Source organism: Callospermophilus lateralis, chromosome 5 (genome assembly GCF_048772815.1).
Source record: "Callospermophilus lateralis isolate mCalLat2 chromosome 5, mCalLat2.hap1, whole genome shotgun sequence".
Lineage (NCBI taxonomy): Eukaryota > Metazoa > Chordata > Mammalia > Rodentia > Sciuridae > Callospermophilus > Callospermophilus lateralis.
In genome coordinates, this window is record NC_135309.1 from 14,135,064 (window position 1) to 14,154,515 (window position 19,452).

Genomic DNA, 19,452 nt, shown 5'->3' on the forward strand with positions numbered 1-19,452 from the left:
GTGCTATGGTTGAGCTTACTTTGGTTTTAAGGTGGTTTGGATTTCTTTTGTGTTCAATGGTGTGTCCACTCCACATATGACTGCAGGGCACTTGCGAGGTGCCAGTGGTGCTCTGCCCTGGGCCTGCGGCAGAGGCCAAGGTAGACTGGCCCTCCCTTTGCCATGGGCACCTCTCACTGACTTCCCTGAGGCAGAGGGCAGTGGCGCTTCAGATGTCAGGGTGCCACGGAACAGACCAGCAGGTGGGCAGGGAGAAGCTGGTCGAGCTTGCCAGCAAGGGCAGGAGCCGTCTGGATGGAGCACAGGGGTCTAACGCTGGGGGCGGAGGGGCTGGGGACAAGAGGGAAGGAGGGGGCCTCTTTGGGCCTCTCATTAACAACTCTCGAGTATTCAGCTCATGATTCCATTAACTGATTTATTTACATGGCTAGTGCTTATAATTGGGAGCATATCCAGAGGGAATAAACAGGTCTCACAGGACAAGTTTTCCCCAAAGTCCCTCCATCCCTCAGGCACCTACCCCAGAAGCAATCATCATTCCTATTCTGGTGCCTTTCTTTCCAGGGACAGCTGAGTAGATAGCAGGTGAAATTTGAGTCCCCCCTGCAGGGATGGCTCTCCTCTGCTGTACCCGGAGGACGTTCCCAGGGTGAGAAGACAGTGGTTCTACTGCCCAGCTTTGAGGGGCGGAGGTCCCTGGGGGCTAAGAGTGGGGACAGCCTGTGGAGTTTCAGAGCCTGGGATGCAGTCAGAGAAAGGGGCTACCTGTTTGGAGAGGTACCCATGTGCTTTCCCATATTCTGGGGTCGCACTGAGGACAGAGCCATTGTCCTCACTGACAAATAAGCACTTGTCTGAGGTCATTAGTGACAAGTGTCCAGGCTGAGAGTCCCAGCCAGGGATCACTCCAAAGCCTAGCTTTCCCTCCAGTTTAACAAAAGGTAGAACACGCGTAACAGGATTTACCATCCTAACCAACCCTGAGTCTCCGGTTGGGGGGGTTCAGTGTGGTCATGCGCTGCACCCGGCGCCACCGTCCACCTGCAGAGCTTTCCTCTCCCACACTGACTTGCCTTCCCTCCCTCCCCAGCTCCAGCCCCCGCCCCCACTGCTCTGCCATCGTGAGTTTGGCCCTTCTGGGTGCTGCAGGTAAGTGTTTGTCCTTTAGCTACTGGTTTATGTTACTCAAAAGTGTCCTCAAGGATGGACATCATTACCCTGGGTACGTGTTTGATTGCAGGAATGGTGGGACCCTACTCTGTGTACAACTAGAGAAATGGACAATTGTGCTCCATTTGTATACAATGAACTGAAGGGCACTCTGCTGTCATATGTGTCTATGTATAACTTAATAGAACAAATACATCAATTAATTAATTTTACAATAAAAATAAAATGTCCTCAAGGGCCACTATGCTGTGGTCTGAGCCAGTTTCCTTCCTTTTTTAAGGCTGAATAACATCTGCATATGTCCACCACATTTTGCGAAACCTGACTTTGAACCACACCCCCAAGTTAAGATGCCTGACTTGGTAGGTTCCTAATGACTTTAAAAATGTTTTCCCTGTGAAACTTATTAGTAAAAATAACTCATCGACCATTTGAGAGCAGCTGACCCAGCGCCTCATCACCCCCAAGAGCTTCACGTAGGATTCCTGCCAACAAGGACGTCCCCTTATGCCCTGGGTAAAGGCACCTGGCCAGCGCCCTAGGGCACCCTTCCACCTTGCCCCAGACTATGCTTCCGTTTGTCCAGCTGCCCCATTAGATGTTCTGTGGAGAGCATGTCCAGCTCAGGATCCTCAAGTGCGTTGGCCTCACCACACCTCTTTTGTCCCCTTTAATCTGGAGTGGTTCCAGGAACATTTTTAGGCTACAAGCCAAGATCTTCTTGTCTGATAAGGGCTTGCGATTCCACACCTTGCTGGGGGCAGTACCCAAGTGACACTGCATCTGATGGTAGGTGATCTCAGTGTGTTCCTGTGTTGACTGTGGTTCAGGGGTATCTGCAGGTGCTCCTCTTGGCCCTTTGTGATTGGCCAGAACTGCTGGGGTGGGTAGGGCTTTGTGAGTCCCATGTTCATACCCAGCCGTGTCACTTGGTTGGGTTGAGCATCACGGAGAAGGTGGCCAGAGAGTACCTCTGTGATTCTGTCCTCCTGCTGTGATGGCTGATTCCAATATCCAATGTCATTCTTTCTTTGGGGACTCCAATTGTCCCAGATTTTGCCAGTGGAAGCCTCTATCCATCTGGCTTTGTGTCATTTTATTTCTCCACCTCCCTCCAAGCCCCTCCTCATAAGGGGGACAAGAAGGCACACGAGGCTCATCTCCTGCTTTCCCCTGCCCCAGGCCTGGGATCCCCCATTTCTCCAAGGAACCCTGATTCCTAGAACTGGTACCTAGGAACCACTGCTGGGTGCTGAGGCGCTGCCCCCGGGCATCTCAAGGGCATCCTAGCTGTCTTCCTTCCTTGTCAGCAGGGACTGGCGGTTTCCTGCCACCCTTGTCCCTTCTCCACCTGCTCTGGCTCTACCCTGCACTGGTCCTCTGCCCCGCTCCACCCACCTTCAGGGACACACGACCCAACCTAGTGCTCAGTAGTTACAGCCACACCACATGGTGACATTTCAATCAGCAATGGGCCATGTATATGACAGTCCTAGGATGACAGAGGAACTGGAAACTCCTATTACTTGGTGATGTTGTGGCCCTCGCAGGTGGCACGGTGCGCTCCTGTGCGGGCAGTGGTGATGGTGCAGACCAGCCGAGTTGCCTGTTGTGTCCAAGTGTGGTGACCCTGTTGCTGGCCTGTGTGCTGCTGTTCTACATTCTTAGTTTAATGTCCCCTCCTTGGTTTTCGAGTCTTACCAACAGCAGCCACGTCCACCTTGTGCTCCCCGCGTCCCTGTTGAATCCCCTGCTCCTGTGCTGATTGACTCTCCTGCCATCGGAGCCCTGGGAGCCGCAAGAGGACACCTGTGCCCAGAGCCGGCCTCTGGGAGGTGTTCAGAGAGGCGTGCGGTAGTTTTGGTGGTGTGGACATCATCAAGTGCTCTTGGGCACACAGACATGACGGCTTCGCTGGGCACTGTGTCCTCATGGGACCACAGTCCGTATGTGGTCTGCCATTGACCAAGCTGTGGCAGAGTGTGCCGTCCTATTGTCACAGCACTGGAGTTGCCCAGGGTGGTGGCTGCAAAGACCTGATCCAGCTGGAGCCATGACTCAACCGTGACAGCCACGTGGGGCAGGGCCAGCTGACTTACAGGGCCACAGAGGAAGTAGCAAGACCACTTCGGGACATTGGGCACAGCAGGACACAAGCCCTAGAGCAGGCCACTGTTGGCTTTGCTTTCCTCCCTGCACGTCCACCCGGCCTGCACTGCTGAGCCTTCGAGGCCCAGGTCCTCCTGGGGCACTCTGGTGCTACCCAGGGCTCCCCCCCAACCCAGTCGGAGCCTGTGAGCGTGCCCACCAGACGCAGCCATTTGCACAAGCTGTGGCAAGAGCAGAAACCATTCCTAGGTCAAGGGTCGGCCCTGAGCTAAGAGGTCACTGTTTTCATGCCAAGCCCCGCGCCCCCTGGGCACTACTGGCTGCGGTCGCCATAAAGGAGTGTTGTGCTGCGTCACTGTGCCCTTCCTCGGGAAGGCTGTGCTGGGGGACATCATGGTTTGTGTGTACGATGGGCCCTTTTGGCCTGGAGACCATCTCTGTGCCTTGGCCCAGCCTCCCGACCCCCCACAAGTCCCCAGGGAAGATGTTGCCCAGTTGACACTGGTAAAGTTGTCCTGCGTTTTCTGCTGAGCCTTTGACCCCAAACTATAACAGCTCCAAGGAGACAGACCGGAAAACACAGGCACTGCGCTGGCCCACACCAGTCTAGGGTGACGTGACTAGGATCAAAGCCAGCTTTAGGAAGGCCCACTCCGCCACCTCCCTGAGCGAGAGGCCACGTCCTGGACTCGCCACTCCAGTGAGACCACAATCTCACCCCAGGGCAGAGAAATGAGGGAATTGGGGAGGTCCAGAGTGGACCGTGCTGATCCAGGAACCTCAGGTTGAGGAAGCCCCAGCTGTGACAGCAGAGGGACCACAGGGCGTGGGTGGCCAGGGCTACTCAGCAGGCCATGTTCTCTGCACGTGCCTCCTGAGCAGTGGAGAAGGCGGGGGAGGCTGGGCCTCCCTGAGGAGCAGAGCAAGCTCTGGGCCCACTGGAGCCTGAAGGTGGTCAGCAAAAGGGCATGGCCGAGGACATAGGCCTGTGAAGGGGTGCTCCCTGGGGCCCAGCTGCGACCTGGGGGAGGTCACGTCCCGACGGACTAATCCTGTCTAGAGAAGGGGTGCTCCCCGGGCAGGGTCCCTAGGGAACGTGGGGAGGTGGAGAGGCGGGCGCAGGACGAGGCCCTCCACAGACCCATGGAGGATAGCTGGAGGGACCAGGAAGGTGAGGCCCACGGGGCTGTAGGGCTGCCTGTAGGACGATGGCTTTTAGGAGCCCCTCATGGACAGGAGCCCCTCACGGGCAGTGAATGGCCAGGGGCCCACCCACTGTGAGCAGTGACGTCACATCCGTAGCAGGGTCGTCTCCCTCGCCCTGTCCCTCCCCTGCTGAAGCTTTCCTTGCTCCGTGGGCTCCAGGCCTGGCACTCCCACCTGGCCAGGCTCTAGGAATATGAGGGGGTAGAGCTCCTGACAAGGATGGAGATGACCAACTGGGGTCTCGAGGGGACAAGAATAGAGATGACCTGCCTGGCTCCTGAGGGGACATTTATGACTTTTAAAGGAATATTTCTGGAGATGAGTGAGTTCAGGGGACCCTAAGAACCTGTGCACCCAGAAAACAAAAGACTAACTGGAACAAACCGGGAGAGGGAGGTGAGAGAGGCGAGGGAGGGCGCCTGCCCCAGGAGGAGGAAGAGGCGAGACAGGAAGTGAGAGCCAGGGCCTGCCCAGAGAGACAGCGCAGCCCTGAGCAGAGGCCAGGCCCAGACCCTCCTGGAAGAGACTGCGGTCGTCCCTGAGAAGCCCAGTGTGACCCCACTGTCCCTTCCTCGGTCTTGGTGGGCTCCGCTGTGACCAAGCTCTCCAGAGGGCTGAGTCAAAACTCAGAACTGCCACCTGCCGGGCGCTGTCCCAGGCCCTTCACCTGGATTGACTCCTCTCCTCCCTCAGTGTGGACAGTGAGGCAACATGGAAAGAGGACAGAAGCTGCCCACGCCTCATGCATAGTGGGTGGCAGCCCAGGAGGCCCTAACTAAAGGACCCCTGCCCTGGGCCACACCCTGCAGAGGGGCCTGCCCTGTGCCCATCTGAATCCCACGCCTTCCTCCCAAATGGTTGTCCTACCTCCCAAATGGTAGGACCAGGGTGACCCTGATCAAAACATATTGGAAGGAGTGTACTCAGGGGACCTCAGCTCTGGGACAAAGGACCCAGAGGGCCATGTCTCCCAGCCTGTGTGCTGACGTGTGAGCGGAGCCAGGCTGCAGCGAGAGGAAGGTGGCCACCGGCTCTCCATAAGCAGACCTCAGACAGTCCCCAGTAAGCGAGTTGCACCGTCAGGGACGGTCACCGAGGTGCCTGGGAAATTTGTTTCCTGGGGTCCAGACAGACGTGGGCAGTGCAGCGTTCACTAGGTGGCCCTCCCCTCCGCAGTCAAACAGCCTCTGTATTCCATGGCTGGATCTTGTTTTTCCAAATTGCCTCCTACTTACAAGCCCCACCTAGAAGAGCTTTTCCTCCATCACAGAGTGGAAAAATTCCTGGTGGCTTTGTGCCAGGGCTGGGACCCGGTCACATGTTACAAGAGCCCTGTCACCCAACCAGGTGCTGCTGGGCATGTGCTGAAGGGTGTCCTTGAACACCTCCCTGGGGAGTCTGGGCACACTGCTCATCGCTGGCCACTCTTGGAGGGGAGAATACAGAGGAGCCATGTTCCTGGGACAGATTAATGGCTCTGGTTTTGTAACTCTTTGACTTTGTTTTTGTTTTTAAACAGTCTTCTCAGAGCAAAACCATGAGAACGTTTCCACCATAGAATTTATTATTTCAAGATTCTGGGCCATGTCACTCAAAATTGGTGAGGTCCATTTGGGCTGTTTGGGGCAGTGACCTCAGGGGGTGCTACCCTGTATTCTAGATGTTAGTCTCTCATAAGATACATGATTGGCCCAGCAGCTTGCGTGGTTGAGGCAGGAGGATTGCGAGTTTGAGATTAGCTTCAGCAACTTAGTGAGGCCCTAAGCAATTTAGGGAGACCATGTCTCAAAATAAAAAAATAAAAAAGGTTAGGGCTGTGGCTCAGTGGTAACAATGATAAATCACCCTGGTTCAATCCCCAGTACTGGGGAGAAAAATGCACACAGGTACACGTGTATTTTTTGTGTGTATTTACATATAAATAAAATATATGTATTCATGCGCTTTAAGATTTTTCTCCCATTCTGTGGACTGTCCTTTCACTTCCTGATAGTCTTCCTTTGATGCCCAATATTTTTATCTTAATGACGTTTAGCTCATCTACTTTTTATTTGTTGCTTGTACTGTTGATGGTACAACTGAAGTACCCATTGCCTGATCCGAAGTCACAGAGACTTTGCCTGTGTCGTCTTCTAAGGGCTTTATGGCATTCACTCTTTCTTCCAGGTCTGCGCATTCTGAAGGTCTTAATGTACGGTGTGAGGGAGGCTCCAGCACGTGATCACCCACGTGCTTTCTGCTATCATGTACTACTGATTAGAACTAATAAAAAATAAATTTTAAAAAGCTTGCAGGATTCAAAATTAATATACAAAATTGATTGTCTATTGATACAATAGAAGTGAGTTAACAAAGATAAAATCAAGATGATTCAAGTTAAAATAATAGCATCAGCCAGTTACAGTGGCATACACCTGTAATCCCAGCTCCGTGGGAGGCTGAGATAGGAGGATCACAGCACCGTTCCTTGAAGAAGTCATTCTCCCACATTAATTGTCTCAGCCCGTCAAACTGATTGTAAAGCCTCAGGGTTTGTTCTGGAGGCTTGGATCTGCTCCACTGTCTTTATGAGGTCATCACCTTGTCTTGATGGCTCTAGGTTTGCAGGTGAGTTTTTAAACCAGAAATAGGATTCCTCCAGCTCGTTTTTTTTTTTTTTTTTTTTTTTTTCAGGATTGTCTTAGCTATTGAGATCCCCTGAATGTCATGTGATTGAGGATCAGCTTGTCAGCTTCTCCAATGGAGCCACCTGGCATTTGGACAGGAATTGTGAGGGATCTGGAGAGGGCCAGGGAAACCGCCATTGGTTTTAGTTTGCAAGGATAGAAAGGACCTCAGGCAGCATGGCAGGAAGATGTCCATTCCACAAGACACAAGCTGGCTGCGTCCGCCTTCCTAAAGAGGCTGGGAGCTGAGGGGTGTGGACTATCCTCCGGCTCCTTCAAGTCCTTCCCTGGCTCAGGACTATCGTTAGAGGAGCTGCAGAGTTTATACTGATCTCACATCTCCTTTGCTCCCTCTTCCCCGCATCCTGCTCATCCCTCAGATGTGGCCCAAACCCAGGGCTTCAGGAACATCTGCTGAGACACAAGCTGCCTTCCTCCAAGCCTGGGGAACCTCTGACCCCTCCAACTCTTGGGCTTCGTCCAGCGACCTCGGTTCTCTGGCCAAGATATTTGCACCAAATCCCCGCAAGGCTGCCTTGTGGTCACATCCCTCTCTGAGACCCTGGAGATTCGCATCTACAGAAGGAATATTTTTAAAATATCGGCCACAGCTGGTGCTGGCTTGTCTACAAGTGCAAATCACTCACTCATCTAGAAAGAGCACAGGAGCCTCATGGAGATACCGCACAGGAGAGCTGCACGTGGAACATGCTGAATTGCTCTAATGAAGAAAGGAGCAGCAATCTGGAATTTAGCAGCAGTTAGTTGCATGCCGGCTGGGGAAGGAAGAGGGTTTGTTTCTGGGGTTTATTTATTTGTTTTCTTCATTGTTTGCCTTTTGGAGGGGGCGGGATGGTCCCTGAGAGAGAGAGGGACCAGAAGGAAAAAGGAAGTCGAGGGAGTTGGAGGAGGAAGTGGCCCAAGGAGAGACCCCTTGTGGCAGGAGGTCCCTTCCCACTGGGCCAGGACTTGGAGCAGAATGATTCACCTTGGGGAAGACACCCCTGGCCACTGCAGACCTTCAGGAAACATCTGCAAAGCCAGACAGCTGTGCGCTGCTGGTCTTTGAAAGGCCATCATTCAGTTGACATGGACAGAAGGAAAGAGATAGTCCCTGGGAGGCAGGACTGAGATGAGGCTCAGTGTGAACAGGAGGTCAGGGCTGCGGGGGCAGTAAAGTATAAGCCCACGGGGACTCTATAGTGGCTGGGGGCTTGGGAAGGAGGACCCCAACCTGGGGAACTCGGGAGCATGCAAACTGAAGGCGTCTGGGACCACGCAGGTGTGCGCAGGCAGCTGCCCTCATCCCAGGCCAGCGACTGGGGCTCTGTGGGGGCCGGCCAGCCGTCAGCATCTAAGGCTCTGAGACAAGCGGTACTTCCTAGAGCAAGGACCCTGTGGCTTCCCCCTACAAAGGGGCCATTTGTAGTCTGCAGAAGACCATCGCTGCCCACCTTCACTCCCAGTCTTGCCCTCTCCTTTCCCATCAGCCGCCCCCGCTCCTGGGCCAACAGGGACTGCTCCCCACAGGACCAGTAAAATACAGGACACTCAGCTGAAGGTGACTTTCAGAGACACTGTGATTTTTTTTTTAAATCTAGCATAAGTGTGTTCCATATGATCTTAGCAGAGTCGATGCAGTGTTCTCAAACCAAAGTTTACTTTTGGTTTTTCAAAAATTCTAATGTAACCCGATGTCCTGTGTTTTCAGCTTAGTCTGGCAATCCTAGATAGGGACAACAAACAAGAAGGCAGGTGTCTCCCCTACACAGGACAGAGCTCTGATAGCCCCACGCTATGGGCTCCAGCCCTGTGACCATCAGCCAACTCCTGCCCAGCTGAAGAGCCCTGCATCCAGCACTGCAAATCCTCACCAGCAGAGGGCGCCTCCTGGGAGGGTCCACAGGGCGCCTGGCAAACCCCAAATAAGCCTCCGGCCCAACTAACTCCAGGGCTCCAGGGAACCCTCTGCATATTAAGCTAAATCACCTTTAGGACACCTGGCACTGAAGGAGGGGATGGGCTGAGCCCGAGAGGGTGGCAAAACAGCCTGACAGGTGTTTCTTTAATAGTGATTTATTTTTATTTTTTAAATTGTACCAATGAGGTAATCAGACCATTCAGAATCAAATGTGACATTGTCCCTCTGATGTCCCCACTGCACTTGCCTTCCCTGCAGTAACAGGATCATAATGTACTGTGATCATCCCAGAATTTCTATGTGCACATGTGTGCGTGTGTGTAAATAATTTGGGTTTGTTGACAAAATTCTTCCCACAAATGCCATCCCAGTATATAGATATATAAAGATGGTTGCTTTTTAAAATTCAATAACACTGGAGGACCACTCTGTGATGTTAATTTCATCTCATCTATGATATTCCATCTCATTCTATGCTATTAACCTAATCCCATCTTCACAATGAGCCTATGAATCTTTGTTATGCAGACGGAGAAATTGTAGCTCAGAGATGTTAACTGAATTGTCCAAGATATACATCGAGTAAATGAGGAAGCTGAGATGTAAGTGCAGGCCATCGGCTTTGGAGCACAGGTCTGCCCCGCCTTGTTTTGTCCCTGCATCACAGTCTGGACTAGAGGTGGAGCGGAATGGGGTTTGACCTCCCTTTGTGATGCACATTTGTTCTGTATCCTGTTTCCACGACTACAGAGGGTGTGGCAGCGACGACCTCTGAGGCAGAGGAGGTGGTTGGAAGTGCCCTGACCTGGGGGGTGGAAATGGGAGACAGACTCCTATGGGAGACACTGTGTCTGGGCAAAGAGGAGTTCACACAGGGCACTAAGGAATCTTGTGGTTCAGGTGCCCCCCAAAGTCCACACGCTGGAACCTTAACCTGGCACAAGTGTTGCAGGCAACCGGTCAGGAGGGCTTGTGGGCCTGGGCTGCTCTTCCTCCAGTGCCCCTGTCTTCTGCCTGCCTTCCTGGCCATGGCAGCAGAGGCCCTACAGGCGTCCTTGACCTTGGACTCCCAGCTCCAGAACTTCGAGAAGCAAGTCTCTGTTCCTATGAGGAAAGGGTTGTTCTCGGTGCTCCAGCGACAGACTGGACCAAGACAAAGCAGGAATGGGAAGGTCTGCAGAGGAGATGACAGCGTTCCGCCACTGCTGGCTTTTCCAATTTGAAGGACATCCCTGTCCTGAAAGCCACAGGAGGGCAGTGTGTCAGCGGGTTCTGGTTTCTAAAACAATGCCACGGGTTTGGAGGAGGTTGGAGGGTAAGAATGACAGAGCTCGCACTCAGATGCTCTCTCCCAGCCCTGCGCTGAGCTCGAAAGCATCTGTTCTGAAGAGACCTCAGTGGGCGCGGTTGGTCCCTCTGGCACGGGTCTTATCCGGGAGAACGAGTGGTGCCACTGTCGCGTTGCCTGGTTCTCGTGATTACAATGGCTAAACCTGTGAACTGCAAACCAGAAGACGCTAGAGCTTATTATTTGTCATTCTGCTTATTCGTGTAATTGTTGTGCTGCTTATTATTGGCATTGCTGATATTTTGAGCAGCTCTCCGCCTGCAGGGTGGTGACCGCCTGGCTGGCGCCCCAGGTCACTTCCCCAGCCCAGCGTCCTGGATCCCGCCCCTGGGCTGCGCCTGCGGGAGCCCGTCCCGGGAGCTCTGGACGGTGCCCGCTCTCTCCAGCAGGGGGCGCGCGCGGCCCCTCGTGCGCTCCGCGCGGCTCCCAGAGCCACCTCTGCAGGCTCTGCACCCCGACCCCCACCCGCCAGGGTGCAGGACCCCGCTGCGCAGTGAGGAGTCACCGGGACCTGGAATCCGACTCCGCGTCTGCACCCCTTTTTTTTTTTTCCTAAATAGTCAGCTGTTGTCTCAAGGATGAAGTGGAAATGCACAAAACTCAATAATTAATTCCTGATTGGATCCAGGGAAGCAGAGTAAAACCGACCAGTGCGCACCCCCACCTCACGACCCTAAGGAGAGCTGGCCACCAGAAGACCCCAGGCTGGGCCAGATCTGGCTCCCAGATGGCCCTGTGCAGCCTGCTGGGTCCAAAAAGCTGAATTGGGAGAGTTTAAAATTGAGAGCTCTTTAAGATTGGGAGGGTCACATAAAATCCAGATTTTTGTTTTTGTATAAAATAGGTGAAATACAACCACATGCTCCCAGGACAGTATATACTCCAGTCCCCACCTGGCCCTGTGGCCTCAGGGGGCTCCTCACTGAGTTATGTCACCTACCTGGCCCTGTGAACTTCTGGCTTTGCCACTCAAAACCTTCAGGAAGACCTGAATTCCCCAGAGGCCCTGACAATGAGCAGTTCCCATTAATCTCATTTTCTGGTCAATTGCCATTTTAAAAAATTTAAGGGGGAATAAAAAAAAAAAAAAACTTGCAGTTGCAAGGTGTTTTGGGAACAGACTGTTTAAGAATTATATAATGGGCTGGGGATGTGGCTCAAGCGGTAACGCGCTCGCCTGGCATGCGTGCAGCCCGGGTTCGATCCTCAGCACCACATACAAACAAAGATGTTGTGTCTGCTGAAAACTAAAAAATAAATATTAAAAAAAAAATTTTTTTTAAAAAGAATTATATAACTTGTCACCATACCTCTGTGTCATCATTACAGCCACTGTGGAAGAGGAGGTGGACGCTGGTGCTGGGGCCTGCTGCGGGGCCTCTCACAGCCCCCCATCTTCTGTGCCTCAGTCTCTTGTCTGTGAAGCGGGATGGTAGTGTCCTCGTGGAGGGCTTAGGCCAGCGGAGACGCTCACGCTCAGCCCTCAGCAGAGCCCGGGAACACGGTACACGCCCAGTAAGGGCCAACTGTGGTCACTAGTGATGACACAGAGGAAGGCTGCATCCGCGCACGAGGTCCATGGTGCCCAAACTCAGGGGCGCAGGACTGGAAGGCCTGCAGGCCGCAGGTTCCCGGGCACCAGCCAGAGGTTCTGATTCAGAAGGTCCAGTGCAGCCTGAGCACATGGGTTTTCAGCAAGTGCTCGGCTACGGCCGCCCCGGGACCAGGGTTTGAAACAGCCGCTCCATGTCTAAAAGCAAAGGTCCCCACAGCACCGTGCTGCACACCCGCTCTGCCAGGCCCTCGGGGCACCAAGAACTAACGCGTAAAACAGTCCTAGCAAATAAAGCTCATGCGAGCTGTGATCACCGCTGGAAAACGGAGGATAAACAGGAGAACTAAAGCTGTGGGGAAGGACAGAGGGAGGAAGGAGTCAGGAGCCTCTGGAGAAGCCGTGGCGTCCCCCACGTTGACCCTCTGTACAGCCCTGGAGAAGGTTGCCCGAGGAAACTGCTCTCAGGCTGAGGCTTCCAGGTGGCATGTGAGGGAGGGAGGGAGGCCTGGGCAGGAGCGGTCCTCCTCCCCAGGGCCCAGCATCTTCCACGCCATGTCCCTGAGAGCTGCAGCTGCTCTGCTTCGGCTGGCCCTTGATCTGTTGGTGGCCCAGTCCTGAGCACTCGACACAAGGTCACACTCCCTGCATCCAAGAGCAGAGTCTGCAACATATGACCAGGTCACCGCCCAGGTGCAGGAGCCCCAGGGTAGGGAAGGACAGGACAGCAGGACAGCAGAGTCTGCTGGATGAACGTCCCAAAGGAGTGCCCTTGGGCAAGGGGTGCGTGGGGTCACAGCTGACCCAGGCTCCCTGTCCATGACCTAACCCAGTCCGGCACCTCCAGGACCACTGAAGTTGCCCAAGTCACCCACAGATGGGAGTGCACCCAGGTTTTGGTGGGCGCTCCTCCAAGATGGCCCAGGCCATCTTCAGATGTGGAGCACGTGCCTGGGGCTGATGCAGCCAGCGCGTGTCAAGGATGGTCACTCCTGGACAGTGAGGACCAGCTTAGGTATGGCATCAGGAAAGGCCTTCTGTGTGTGATGGAGAAGGGAAGGGCTGCCACTGGCCGGGCTGACCTTCCCCTTGGGGCAATGCGTTCCATTCAGAGCTTCAAGATGTCCGAGACTCCGACTTTGATCTGGGCCTTCCCGAGAGCCAGGAAGGTGCCCTGTCAGGGAAGCCCTGAGCTGGGGCGTCACTTAGCAGCCCGTGAACTCGCATTGGACCTCAAGCCTGAGACCTGTATCCACAGTCCCTTCTGCTGCCCAGCTCCAGTGTGAGCAGGGACCCTGCTGACCACTGGCCCAGAGAATACTGCAGGTGCATACAGCAGGCACTCAAAAGAGAGTTGGAACAGGGAAGTTTCCGAGCTGGGATGGACTGCCAGCTGTGAGAAGCAGGGCTTCTCGGGGGTGGCGGAGATGTCCGCAGGTGGTGGCCGCACTACTCTGGGTGACACTGAAGTCAGTGGACTGTACACTTTGAACATGTGAATTATCTGGTGTGTGAACAAGAACTCCCAAAAGCTATTAAAAGTAGCAATGAGCCCGTGGGCTTCAGAGCATGCCACCTTGCCCCCAACAGCCGCCAGGTAACCCCAAGTGCTAAGCATGTCACCTGGAATCTCGTCCCCACAGTGGCTCTGAGATGTGGGGATGACCCTCCCATGTTTTCAGAGGGGACCAGAGGTCCACAGAGGTGGCCGACTTGCTCAGGCTCATCTGGCAAACACAGTGGGGCTGGCTGGATTCCAGCCCAAATGCCTGGGGCACTGTGCCCACCTTATGCGGCATTAGGACAGCAAGATGTGCCCTGGCTCAGGCACAGGAAGAAGCCAGATGTATCTGTCAGCTTTCTATCACTATAACAAAATACCTGAACAATCAGTTTATAACAAGAAAAGGTTCATTTTGCTCACAGTTTTGGGAATTTGGGTCCATGATTGTTTGGCCCCATAGCTCTGGGCCTGCGGCAGGGCCACACGTCCTGGCAGGATGAGGAGGTGCAGCAAAATTGCTCACATGGCGAGCCAGGGAACAAAGAGCAAGGAAGGGACCGGGCCCGCAATCCACCTGCAAAGGCTCAGCACCTTCCTTGCACTCAGGCTCTGGACCCCAGAGCGCCTCAGCCCCGGGAAGGGAAGCTGTCGCCTGCCCTCCCGCCCCTGGGCAAGCTCCTCCTGTGAGCCGGGACCCTGCAGGAAGGCAGTCCCCTGCGCCTGCATCACACGGCTTGGACACCTCCGGATGTCACGTGCAGTGGACTGGTGGTCCTGGCAGACCCCCATCACCGAGGAGCAGGGGCCCCCTGGGCGGGTGCACCGAGGACACCCTCGGCTCTGAGATGGCTACTCCCAGAGTCTGCTGAGCCTGACCTTCCACCCCGACCCCCAGCTCGCTCTGTGGCCCCAGAGCTCTGGTTGCGGGTGTCCGAGGACTCGGGGCACCAAGGGATCTCCCGAGGCTCGTTTTAACGGTCATGCACTCGAGAGTTGATCTCCAATATTGTCTTCAAGATGCCTCCGCTGGGCCTGACTGCTGGAAGGCGGCTTCTCTGTATCTACGAAGCCTGCGGCTCTCTCCCTGTCGTCTCCTAGAAGTCACTTCAGGTCCTCCTCAGGCAAGGTCAAGGGTACTTCTTCAGGGGAGAGCTGGGCGATGTATCCCTAGGCCTTTCCCCTTCCTCCTTTCAGGACTCAGGAATGCATAAGAGAGAGCCGGAGCTCCAACAGCCATCTTGGGTCACAAAGCAAACTAGAGGACAGAAGGAAGGCTGAGGGGTCAAAGCAGACACGGTGAAGACAGCCCCAGGGACCGCAGAGCCTCTGTGCTGCCCTGGACTAGTAATGAACTGCGCCAAGGGCGGGGGGTAGGGTTAGCCAGCCCTTAGAGCTGGGACCCAGGCCCCCCGGGTGCCGGGCCTTGGCCAGCGCCTCTACCCCGGGCCACTTCTGGCTGAGGGGCCTCTGCCCGGCTGTCCCTGCCTCCCGTGCTGTTGTCCAGGACAGCCAGCTTCTCAAGCTCTTGCTGGACTCCAGGGGCTGTGTGACTCCGTGTAGGAGCAGCACGTGCCCCTGGGCCCTGCTTGGTGGCACCGTCCCCCCCGCCCCCCGTGGGTTTCCCTGCGTCTCTGAATACAGGGCTCAGGTGCCTGCGACCTCCAGGTAGCGTGTCCAGGTACGGCCGTGCTGGCTGGTACATTTAAAGTGTCACCCTTGTGGCCTGGGTGTGGCTTGAGCCTGTCCTGAGGCTTGGCATCCTGGAAGCTCAGTCCCAGCGTGGTGACACTGAGAGGTGACGGGACCTGCAAGGGGCGGGGCCTGTTGGGCCAGAGGTATTGGAGTCGCCACCCTCTGGACCTGTGTGACCTGGTGGAAGGGGCTCTGTCCCCTGGAGTCCTCAGTTTTCAGGAGATGGAGCATTCCACCAGCAAGGACACCGACCTGCGTGGTCCCCTGCAGCCAGCTGCTCCCTGTCAGTCCCCACCATGCTGCGACACAGCCAAGAGGGACGTGGTATTTGGACCTTCCGTCCACCAGACCTCGAGCCAAGCACACCTCTTTACTCTTTACAGGCGCCTGGGCTCGGGCTTTTCGCTACAGCAACACAAAGCAGAGGAAGACACCACCCCGGGGGGGACACAGCCAGCCGGACCCCAGAGGGTACCTGTGCGCCTCCCGGCTGCTCCCTGTCACCCCCAACTCACAGTCCAGACATGCACAGGTGGACCCAGGGAGCAAAGGGGCCAAGGTCCCACTCTAACCCGCCGGCCACTGCCTGTCCTGATCAGAGATGCCCATGACACATCTGTGACAGACACTGAATGTCACTTCTGCATGCAGGTGTTTGATGTGACTGCTGGCTGGGGCTTGTGGGCACCTGGAGTCTCGTCCCTTCCTGCTGGGGGCTGGTGCCACCTCCGTGCTGCCCCCTATGGCCAGGGAGTCAGGGCTCAGCGCTGGGGAGCCCCCGTGGCTTCCCTCACTGTCCTGTCCCCCCGCCCACGGGGCTGCCCCTGAGCCCTCACCTGGCCTTCCCTGCGCGGGGGCCTGGTCCACCACCCCAGCCCCCGGGTCTGTCGCCCACGGCACCTGGGTGTGGAGTGGGGGGCGTCACGTGCCACCAGCTGGAGCCCAACAGTGCAGCGCCCAGAGCCCAGGACATGGCGCCAGGCTGCTTTTAAGAAGCCCCTTCCAAGGTCCAAACGCCTCTCACTTCCGGGATTCCCCTGCCCTCTGTGGCTGCCCCCTCCTGTCCCCTCCTGGTGTGGCGATGGGCACCCAGTCCTCCCACTGTGCTGTCCCTGTGGCTGCCCCCTCCTGTCCCCTCCTGGTGTGGCGATGGGCACCCAGTCCCCCCACTGTGGTGTCTGGCAGCCCCCCCCTCCATTTCTTTGCTTTAGCACTTTCCCTTTGGCCCAGTGGTTCTCAGAGGGACCTTGGGGACAGTTTGGAAATCAGTGGAGCATTTTGGGTCGGCTGAGTAATGGTGGGAACCAGGGTCCTGAGGGGTGGGTGGCCTTTTTTGGTGACTGCTGTGAGCTTATTGAACTGTGGCGTAGGCACAGTCACACCCTGTCACACTCCAGGGACTTTCACAAAGTGAACACACGCCCAGCTTCAGTTTCCAGGCCCCAAACAAGGGTATCAGACCCCCAGATCCCTGGAGTGTCCCCGTGCAGCCACCAAGGCCCAGGGAAGGTGACGCCCACCCTGATCCCTCCCACGAGGAATTTCTTTGTCGTCTTTGGAGCTCCCGTAAGGAATCCTGCGGTGGCCCTTGGGTCTGGCTGCTCTCACTGTCGTCCTGTGAGGGCCTCACGCTGCGCAGACCTTCTCGATGGAGAAGCGGGTGACCTTGGGCTGGAGCTGTGATGGACAGTGCTGCCTGGACGTTTTCATTCCCGTTTCTCGGTGCACCTGTCTGCTGGGCAGAGGCCTTAGCCTGGGCAGCTGGATCACGGGCAGGACTGTTGGCAGGAATAACAGTGCTTCTGCGAAGAATTTCCCCAAGTTGCCTCCTCTGACCAAAACAGCAGGAGAGGGCCTGGTGCTCTGCCTCTGCACCAGCACTGGGTGGACCCGCATCCACTTACCAGGGAAAACATTCGGCCTCTGGTTTGGGGGACTGGCTATTTCACTTCGCATGATTTTCTCTAGTTCCATCCATCTACCTGCGAACGGCATCATTTCATTCTTCTTTAAGGCTGAGTAATATTCCATTGTGTATATGTACCACAGTTTCTTTTCCATTCATCCACTGAAGGGCATCCAGGCTGGCTCCACAGTTTAGCTGTTGGGAATGGAGCTGCTATAAACACTGATATGGCTGTGTCCCTGTGGTATGCTGATTTTAAATCCTTTGGGTGTGGACCCAGGAGAGGGATAGCTGGGTCAAACGGTGGTTCCCTTCGGTGTTTTCTGAGGAACCTCCACACTGCTTTCCATGTTGGCCACATGATCACAGCACACATTCTTTAAAGGAGTCGAGGAAAACATGCTTGGCACCTGTGACCTCAAGAGGCAGTGACACCTGCTGGTGTTTATCCAGCACTTTCTGGGCCAGCTGCCTCCTGTGAGAGCTGCCCTCACCCCCAGGACTACAGAGGCCCTACAGATGAGGAAAGCAGGGCACAGAGAGGGCACTTAAACTGCCCTAGGCCACACAGCTGGCAAATGGCAGTCCCATGTTCTCCCACTAAGTGATGGCTGCTTGGGAGAGAAACACAGAAGACACTACCCAGCGGGGGCACCTGAGAGTAGCCTGCTGTCACTTCCCAAGAAGCAGCCACACACCCTTGGCTGGACGCCATTTCAGTGTTCACAGGGGGCATATTTTAAACAAGTTAATTCTAGTATCCCAGTGTCCTACCTTGGGCAGGGCTTGTCCCATGGCCCTAGGGAAAGCGGGTTGATTTAATCTCCCCCACTCGCTCTGGGAAGGGCTGCGTGCCCTGGAATCCAAGCTGATATTTACCCCAAAGTTCCAAGCCCCCGGGCGACAAAGAGCACAGGACGTGGACAACACCCTGCCCCAGGCCCCTGGTGCTGGCAGATGCCTGACCCAGCACAGCAAGGACCCTCCAGCGCCCCTGCCGAGCCCTGTCAGCAAACGGGGAGGTGAGAGCCTTTCAGCAGCGGGTGGGAAGCCGCGGCTGGGACCCTGGGCTCCTGCGTCCTGGCTGCGTCTCCCTGAAGCGTCCCCAGGTCTGGACTCCCTCGAGGCTGCACGACCAGGGAGTCGGCTCTGCAGTATTGAGGGGCGGTGTGGGCCACCCTGGGACACTCAGGGCTCAGGCCACACAGGACCAGCGGAGCCACCGGGGGGGGAGCCTGCCCAGGAGCCCCTGCAGAGCCACTCCTGGCCACCGCGCGTCCTCCTGCCTCCCCTTACCCCGCGTGGCAGCCCAGCCCAGCATCTCCTGGCAGCACCAAGGGAAGGCTGGGTAAGCCTGTTCCGTCACTTCCAGGGACGTTTGCATCAAGAATTCAAGCTCCATTCAGTGCCCGGAACAGAGAAGAATCGGTTATTTAAATATCGCGGCATTTGATGGACAATTCTGGGGCGGAGTGGCTTCTCTGAGGAGGACAGCCAGCCCTCTGCGTCCACAGGGCGCATTTGCAGGCTCCACCGACCAGGGATCCCAACGTCCTGCAAAAATAAGTGTCTGTGCTGGATGCTAGAGCTGTCTGTCTTCCCAGCTGTGTTTCACACAACCCAGGTGACAACTGTTGAGGCAGACTACGTTGCATCAGGGTTGCCCGAGACCTGGAGGTGACCTGGAGCCCACAGAGGATGTGTGTACTGTGCCATTGTATAGAAGGGACCGAGCACCCAGGGTGTTGGAGCCGGCGCTCGCGACACCGTCGGGCAGCTGGGCACGGTGCGTGCACGTGGCCAACCTAGTGGCTGTCTCTTCCATGTGACTTATTGGGCCCCACGATCTGCCTCCTCCTGCTCTTGTCAAAACCCACTTTATCAGGATCACCCCATGGGCCAGTCTCAGAGCAGGGCTTCTGTTTGCCTCCCTCTCAGACATTCCCGGTCCTTTTTGGATACAGACAAAGCATAAATGAAACATAAGTCAGCAGGATTCTTCCTCGGCTCCTTGGGCTGACTTCACGGCTCCCGAACTAATTACTGGTTGCTTTTTTCAGTGTCCCTCTGAACTGAGAGTCTTCAGTTGTTCTAGGTTCACTTGGGAGCCTCTGGTCCCAGGAATTAAAGGTGACTGTCTTCCTGTAAGTCGGCGGCGGCTCAGCTAAGAAAACATTCCCGGCTGTCTGCGTGTGCAGCCAGGGTGGCCGGTGACAGCCATGTCCCAGCCCCTCCATGTCGGAGCTGCAGGTGGCCTTGGGGGCAGGAAGCCTCATCATGAGCCCGTGTCCAGCCTAGATGACCTCTGTCTGGTGGCCCTGACCCCTGATGTCCTGGAGTGCTGGAAACCAAGTCGGGGCCAGAAGAGTCCTGGTGGG